At 41.4% G+C, this 9,092-nt stretch overlaps 1 non-coding gene across 1 annotated transcript; it reads left to right on the forward strand.

The window, feature by feature from the left end:
- Nucleotides 1-8,777: 8,777 nt before the first annotated feature.
- LOC125996761 (U6 spliceosomal RNA) lies at nt 8,778-8,883 on the forward strand. Its single transcript, XR_007491442.1, has one exon. It is a non-coding gene; the product is annotated as a U6 spliceosomal RNA (small nuclear RNA).
- The last annotated feature ends 209 nt before the right edge of the window (nt 8,884-9,092 follow it).

Below are 9,092 nucleotides of genomic sequence, written 5' to 3' on the forward strand. Positions count from 1 at the left end.
TTACACAAGGTTGCACCCAGTTTGCAATGCTTTCACACTGGTTTTCTTGCTCACCAAGGTTTGCCCTCTGAGTTTCGGTGCTTTGCAAATGGGTGGTGGGGTTCACAGTCTTGTTAAAGCATGCCTGTTCTGCTTGTGATGCTCTGTTATGCTCACACACATGCCCATTAGGGTTCTGTTTCCTGACCCGGGCACTCCCACATCTAAAAACTAATTAAAACTTGCAGTGCTTGTTAGCTGCCACACCCCTTTGTAGTGCTTACACATACTTGGCTGTAGTGTGGCTGAACAGCTCTTGCAGGGCAAGAAGTCACGCACAGTAGAACTGCCAGGATCGTGCTCAGTGCATATGACAACACAGGGAATTTGAGATTGTGACCACATATATTTGCAAAGCAGATGTTATACACTACTGCAATATTCTTCTGCCCCTGACCTCCCCCACCCTTTTTTTAGATGTTATAGTTGGTGCTGCTTAGAGGGCTATCCATAGTGGTGGTGGTGGTGGTGGTGAGGAGCATGATGTGCTGGGGATTAAACTCAGGATCTTGCACAAACACACTAGACAGACATGTGCTTTACCACTGAGCTTTATCCCTATGCCCTTACTTTGTCCTATTCAGACTCTCAACTGTTTGAATGTAGCCATCCAGGGGGCCAGAGATAGCATGGAGGTAGGCCATTTGCCTTGCAGGCAGAAGGATGGTGGTTCAAATCCCGGCATTCCATATAATCCCGAGCTTGCCAGGAGCGATTTCTGAGCGTACAGCGCTGCTGGGTGTGACCCAAAAACCAAAAAAATATATATTCTAATCTCCTTCAGAAACACTCTTATAGACACACCCAGAAATAAAGATTTACCAGTTATCTGAGAATCTTAAAACTTAGCAAAGTCAAGTTGACTCATAAAATTAACCATCACACACATATGAATCACCTCAGGGGATCTTACAAAAATTCAGGTTTTGGCTAGAGAGGTGCTATTATTTTGTGTATTTTATCTTTCTTTAGTAAAATTATACTACATAGATGACTACTTGCAAAGTCAGTTCTTTTGCTAACATTTATAAATAACTTATATTTTGTGGTGTCCTGAAATCACTCTTAATGAAGAATTCAGGATTTAATAGAAATGTTAATTAAAGGTGGAAAGAAAAGCTATTAAATTGGGTTGAATAACTTAATCTAATTTTACTTATAACAAACTATTTCCTTTTTGGCTTGTGACTTACCTGAATATAAGGTAAACTATCAGGCTAGAGTTTTGGACCAAAGAAATCAATGAAAGCTATTCTTGAGTCTTTAAAAATGTTTCCAAGGGGCCGGAGAGATAGCATGAAAGTAGGGCGTTTGCCTTGCATGTTGAAGGATGGTGGTTCAAATCCCTGTATCTTATATGGTCCCCAGAGCTTGCCAGGAGCGATTTCTGAGTGTAGAGCCAGGAGTAACTCCTGAGTGCTGTCGGGTGTGATCCAAAAGCCAAAAAAAAAAAAAAAATGTTTCCAGAAAAAGAAGTTTCTTCTTGAGTAATTTAAACCATGTAGTACCATACTCTCTTGCCTGATTAGATTTTTATTTTTATTTATTATTATTATTAATTATTTTTTACAGTACTGGTAGATCTGACTCAGTCTTTTGTTTATGGGCCACACCCGATGAATCTCTATGGTTACTCTTGGCTATGTGTTCAGAAATCGTTCCTGGCTTGGGGGACATATGGGATGCTGAAGTGGTGGGATCAAACGCAGGTCCATCCTGGTCCAGTCGCGTGCAAGGCAAATGCCCTACCGCAGTGCTATTGCTCCAGCCCCTGAGTCTTACACACGTGAGTGCACTACTGCTGACCTACATTCCTCCCTAACTGACTAGACCTTAAGACATGAAACTTCAAATCATTTCTCAGTTCCAGAAATTATCTGGGACCTTGTCCCTTCATATCCAGTTTTCCTTCCAAACAGCCTCCAGGCTCTAACTTAATGTTACTTTTCTAGCTTTTTTTCTCACATCTTCCAATTTTGGGGGTCAACAGGGATGACCCACTCCTCTACTCATGCTGGTGCTCAGTATTGACCACATCATTGGAGCTCAAATGACATCACATGATAGTCTTCCCACATGGCCAGAAAGATGAGCAGTTCTGTTTCTTCTCTGTACTCATGCTACTTGGCATCTCCCTTGAGGTTTTTAGAGCTATTGCCTAGTTTGGTTATTAAAATACTAGCTTGTGGGTCAAAAAGACAGTAATGGGGTTCAAGTGCTTCTCTCCCATGTTGTCAGTTTTTGTTTGATCCCTGAACTGCATGTTCCCAAGTACTGTAAGCTGAACTTCTGAGCACAGAGCCAGAAGAAGCTCCTTAGCACTGCTGAGTGTGTGGTCAATACCTCTCCAACCCTCATCCCCAACTCCAAAATAAAAAGTACTTGCTTGGGCATAGCTTAATAGTTGCACACCTGCCTTGCAGGTATATGGTGTAACATTGGTCCCTGGCTTGAGTATGTTAACAAATGAACACTGCAACTAAAGCATGTACCTTCTTGGTGAGCACCACAACCAAGCCTGTGAGTATCAAAATTCTGTGTGCAGGGACTACCTCCTATAAACCTCTCCATTAGAATAACAACAAAGGCAAAGGGGGAGATAAAAAAGATGCTTGCCTTATTCCTATGATTGGATTATATATCCATTTAAGATGAGAAAGAGCATAGCCTTTTTACCTCTTTGTTCTTTACAGGCATAAAATAGACTTATTGAAAGGATGCCAATTTTAGTGTGACTAAAAGAGGCTCTAGAGAACTTAAGTCGACTCATCACTTTCTCAAAAGCTTGGGCACTCTGACTCAACAGGAGTTCCTAATTAACACTTTTCCATTTCTTGATTTGCAGTAATTTAATTTGTATTAGCCATCTAAGTTGTAAAAGCCATCTAGGTTGACCTTTGGTTCATCTTTAATTTTTTCTTTTGTTTTTATGTTCAATTAGTCATCAAACTGTTGATGTGTCTTTTGATTTCTGATTTAACCCTTCCTTCTACCAATACCCACTTTCTTTTCTTTTTCTTTTGTTTTTTTTGGGTCACACCCAGCAGCACTCAGGGGTTACTCCTGGCTCTATGCTCAGAAATTGCTCCTGGCAGGCTCAGGGGACCATATGGGATGCCGGGATTCAAACCACTGTCCTTCTGCATGCAAGGCAAAAACACCTTACCTCCATACCTTCAGGCTATCTCTCTGGCCCCTTATTTTCTTTTTTTTGGTTTTTGGGTCACACTTGGCAGTGCTCAGGGGTCACTCCTGGCTCTACGCTCAGAAATCGCTCCTGGCAGGCTCAGGGGACCATATGGGATGCCAGGATTCAAACCACTGTCCTTCTGCATGCAAGGCAAACACCTTACCTCCATGCTATCTCTCTGGCCCCCTTTATTTTTTTAATACTTAATTAGTAAATACTTAATACAGTGGGGCTGGAGTGATTGCACAGCAGTAGGTTGTTTGCCTTACATGCTGCTGACCTGGGACAGACCCAGGTTCAGTCCCCAGCATTCCATATGTCCCCTGAGCCTGCCAGGAGCTCAGTGACCTCTGAGTGCTGCCGGGTGTGGCCCAACAACAAAATAAAACAAAACAAAACAAAAAACAAACAAAAAAAACAACCCCCCACCAAAAATAAACCTTATATAGTAAATTCTTCCTGATTTACTTAAGTCTATTCTTATTATAGTTTTTATGAGGGGGACCACAATTATAATTCAGTAATTAAGCCAGTATATTGATAAATGAAATACATGCACATATTGGACCTGTATGTACATGTATCTGCTATCTCTTCTGAAAAATTACATCCTGACATAGTCCCAAGATAGACGGACGGGCAGGGAGTCCTCTCTGTGACACAGAAGAAGCAAATTCACACACAGGTCAGTGCACCCCGAGAAGAGGCCCCTGGCCAAGCATTTCTTCCAGTAAATGAGCAACACCACACACATAAAAACACCACCACAATGCAATGGTCACTCAATGCAATGGGAAAGCAATGCAGAACTTTATCATGCTTCGTGAATGAAGATGGTTCAAAAGACCCAACTAAACTAGTACCAGCCACCTATATAGCTTCCCTTCTTTAGAGAGAAATATTGAGGATGTTGAGTTCAAGGAATTCAAAGAAACCATGGAATAGACAAGCAATAAGACTCATGAGAATAAGAGAGCAGAAGTGAGGAAACTTCAAACAGAAATGACATAACTAAAAAGCTTGATAGGCAAATGAAAAACTCACTAAAAGACTCACCAGCAGAGTAAAAGTTGCTGAGAACAGGATCAATGAACTGGGAGATAAGATGCACAACACCTACAGAAAATAGCAGGAGATGGAAAAAGTCTTAAAATAAATGAACAGGAATGAGAAAATTCCTCAAAAACAAACATGACAAGAGAACTTTGGGAAAAAAAAGAGAACTTTGGGGTCAATTAAACAGAAACAACACAAGAATCACTGAGATCATGCGCCTCAGATATACAATCAATTAATCTTTGATAAAGGGGCAAGAAATGCAAAATGAAGCAAGGAAAGCTTCTTCAACAAATGGTGTTGGAGCTTCTGGTCAGTCACTTGCAAAAAAGCAAACTCCCGGGCCGGGAAGGTGGCGCTAGAGGTAAGGTGTCTGCCTTACAAGCGCTAGCCAAGGAACGGACCGCGGTTCGATCCCCCGGCGTCCCATATGGTCCCCCCAAGCCAGGGGCGATTTCTGAGCACATAGCCAGGAGTAACCCCTGAGCATCAAACGGGTGTGGCCCAAAAACCAAAAAAAAAAAAAAAAAAAAAAGCAAACTCCGACCTCCACCTAACAACAATCACAAAGGTCAAATTCAAATGGATTAAAGACCTGGATATCAGACCCGAAAACCATAAGGTATATTGAACAACACATAGGTAAAATACTAAAGGCATCTTCAAGGCAGAAACAGCACTATCCATACAAGTGGAAACAGAGATAAACAGATGGGATGATATTAAGCTATGAAGCTTCTGCACCTCAAAGGAAATAGTGCCTAGAATACAAAAGCCACCCACAGAGTGGGAGAAACTATTCACTCAATACCTGTCAGACAAGGAGCTAATATCTAAGATATACAAGTTATTGACAGAACTTAACAAGAAAAAGTATCTAACCCCATCAAAAAATGGGGAGAAGAAATGAACACTTTCTCAAAGAAGAAATACAAATGGCCAAAAGGCACATGAAAAAATGCTCCACATCACTAATTATCAGGGAGATGAAAATCAAAACAACAATGAGGTACCATCTCACACCATAGAGACTGGCACACATCACAAAGATCAAGAACAATAAGTGCTGGGGGTGGGGGTGGGGAATGTGGGGAGAAAGAAAGAAACTCTTATTCACTGCTGGTGGGAATGCCATCTAGTCCAGCTCTTATGGAAAACAATATGGAGATTTCCTCAAAAAAGAAAAATGGGGTCTGGTGAGGTGGTGCTAGAGGTAAGGTGCCTGCCTTGCAAGTGCTAGCCAAGGAAGGACCTCGGTTCAATCCCCTGGTGTCCCATATTGTCCCCCCAAACCAGGGGCAATTTCTGAGTGCTTAGCTGGGAGTAATCTCTGAGCATCAAACGGGTGTGGCCCAAACCTCCCCCCCCCAAAAAAACCCCTGGAAATTGAGCTCCCAGATGATCCAGCTATACCACTCCTAGGGATATACCCTAGGAACACAAAAATCCAATACAAAAACTCCTTCCTCACACCTATATTTATTGCAGCACCATTTACAATAGCCAGACTCTGGAAACAACCAAGATGCCCTTCAACAGATGAATGACTAAAGGAACTGTGGTACATATACACAATGGAATATTATGCAGCCGTCAGGAGAGATGAAGTCATGAAATTTTCCTACACAGGGATGGACATGGAAACTATTATGCTGAGTGAAATAAGTCAGAGGAAGACACACACACACACACACATACACACTCAATAGTCTCACTTTTCTATGGGGTTTAAGAAAAATAAAAATAAAAGTAAAAACATTATTGTAATAATGCTCAGAGATGAGGGCTGGAAAAACCAGCTCATGATATGAAGCTAACCTCAAGGAGAGTGAGTGCAGTTAGAATACTAACAAGTACCATGACAATGTTAATGAGTGAGAGAAGTAGAATGCCTGTTATAAATACAGGCAGGGGGTGTGGATGGAGGGAAATGGGGTGCATTGGTGGTGGGAATGTTGCACTGGTGAAGGGGGGTTTTCTTTTTGTGACTGAAATCCAACTACAGTCATGTTTGTAATCATGGTGCTTAAAGATTAAAAAAAGGGCCTGGAGAGATAGCACAGTGGTGTTTGCCTTGCAAGCAGCCATCCAGGACCAAAGGTGGTTGGTTCGAATCCCAGTGTCCCATATGATCCCCTGTGCCTGCCTGGAGCTATTTCTGAGCAGACAGCCAGGAGTAACCCCTGAGCACCGCCGGGTGTGGCCCCAAAACAAAAACAAACAAAACAAAACAAAACAAAAGATTAAAAAAAATCACTGAAGTCCCAGAGAGCCAGAAAGAAAAGCCATATGAAGAAGCAATAGTCAAAGATACTGGAGCCGGAGATAGCATGGAGGTAAGGCATTTGCCTTTCATGCAGAAGGACGGTGGTTCAAATCCTGGCATCCCATATGGTCTCCTGTGCCTGCCAGGGGTGATTTCTGAGCATAGATCCAGGAGGAACCCCTGAGCGCTGCCGGGTGTGACCCCCCCCAAAAAAGAAAAAAAAAGATATTATTGCTGAGAAATGTCCAGAGATGAAGATTGCATGCACCCATATCTTGGAAGCCCAAAGACTACCCAAGTACTAGCACCCCAAGGCACATCCTCATCAAATGATGAAAACCACAAAGAGAATACTGAAAGCAACAAGATCAAAAAAGGAAATTACATACAAAGGAGCATCCTTAAGATTTATCACAAGCAACTCTTCAGGTTCGAAGGCAGTGGTGGGATATAATAAAAAAAAAAACTCAATGACATGAAGGCCTCACAAAGAATATTTCACCCAGCCAGGCTCTCAGTCAAGTTTAAAGGAAGGAACATTACAGTTTCATGGCTATACAACTGCTCAGAAATTTTACAGCCTGAAAATCAACCTTAAAAGAACTGAAGGAGGTACATTGAGGCAAATCAAATCCCACAAACACACCACACTTTTACAAAAAGATGACACACACACACACACACACACACACACAAAACAAACAAACAAATTACCCCAAAAGGATGGCACAAAATTCCATGACAATATTCACTCTCAATGCCAAGAGTGAACTGAATACACCAAAATAGAGAGAAGAAAAATGCTAGTGGCAGGAAAGGGGGAGGAGAAACTGGTAACATTAGTGGTGGGAAATGTGCACTGGTGAAGGATATTATACATTGTAGACTAAAACTTAATCATGAACAACTTTGTAACTGTGTACCTCACAATGATTCAATTATTAAGAATGAAAAAAAAACATCAAAGGAAATAAAACCTGTTGTCAAAAACAAGAGTAACTTCTAACTTCTTTAAAAATTAACTTTAGTTATTTTGGGGGCCAGAATGATAGTGTAGCAGGTAGGTGTTTGCCTTGCATATGCAGTGACCTGGGTTCAATCCCAGCTTCCTATATGAACACTGCCAAGAGAACTTCTTGTAGAATTTCTGCAGGAAATATAGGAGTGTATTCCCAGGAGTGCAGAGTATCTCTGGTGTGACCCAATTTCCCCCTCCCCAATAAATAAAAAAAACTTTAAATTTTTTTCACTGGTCCCCAAAAAAACATAATCAGGTTGGGCACCTGTGCCTAATTGTGTCAGAATTGGGGGTGGTGGTGGAGGGACCTTTAAGTGGCAGTGCAGGGAACTGGAGACACACACTGGGAGCAGGTGTTCATGAGAGAATTTCAAGCAACAGCAGTATACAGGGAACTAGTGATGAGGGATTTTTTTTAGGGCCTCTGTCCTCCTTCTCAAATTGGGTGCCTTCCAGTCCTATAGTGCTATATTGGTTCACATACTGACCCTAGAGTTCTAGGATGTGGAACTGAGAAGGGAGGTCTAGGCCCCCAGGAGAACTAAACGCTATATTTTTATTATTATTTTGGTAATAGATTTTAAATTAAAATTAAAATGGATATTGTTCATTCAAAATAGGATATCATTTACAGGAAAAATTGGTAAGTAGAAGGAAAGAAAAAGAAACTACCTGGCTGATGAAGAACTTAGTACAGGAGTAACTAAGTTCAAATTTTATATTTATATTTTTATTTATTTATTTATTTATTTTTTTGGCCACACTCGGTGATGCTCAGAAATTACACCTGGCTATGCGCTCAGAAATCGCTTCTGGCTTGGGGTACCATATGGGATGCCGGGGGATGGAACCGAGTTCTGTCCTAGATCAGCGTGTGCAAAGCAAACAAACGCCCTACCTCTTGCACCACCGCTCTAGCCCCTAGGTTTATATTTTTAAGCCATTTTCATTACAGCATAAAAAAATAATGAGGCCTGAGAGATCCTACAAAGGCTAAAGTACTTGTCTTACCCACAGCTGATCTAGTTCAAACCCCTGCAGCACAATTTCCTGCACTCTGGGCACGGTTAGTATTCCTTAGCACAGTCAGGAGTAAACTTTGAGCACAGCCTTATGTGACCCCAAAACAAATGAAAATTTACAATGATTCAGTTTTACATTTCTTCCCACTTGTGGTTTTAGAACTCTTTAAGCTTAGTCTAAGGTGCTTGCTTGGGCAGCAAATATACTAAAATTGGACGGATACAGAGAAGATTAGCATGGCCCCTGCTGCTCAAGGATGACACACAAATTCGTGAATCGTTCCATATATTTTTCTAAAATTCTAAACAAAAAGAAAATAGCAATCAATCAAAATCTATTTTTTTCTTCCAATCACAAACATTTTATTTGCAGGGATGCACCCGACAGTGCTCAGGAACCCCTATCCTGGCAGTGCTCAGGGTACCATAAGCAGTGTAACTGTCAACCTGGCCTCATGCAAGTGTCTTAACCTTTCTCTCCTCTCTTCTACTAGAGATTAA

Source organism: Suncus etruscus, chromosome 18 (assembly GCF_024139225.1).
Source record: "Suncus etruscus isolate mSunEtr1 chromosome 18, mSunEtr1.pri.cur, whole genome shotgun sequence".
In the NCBI taxonomy this organism is placed as follows: domain Eukaryota; kingdom Metazoa; phylum Chordata; class Mammalia; order Eulipotyphla; family Soricidae; genus Suncus; species Suncus etruscus.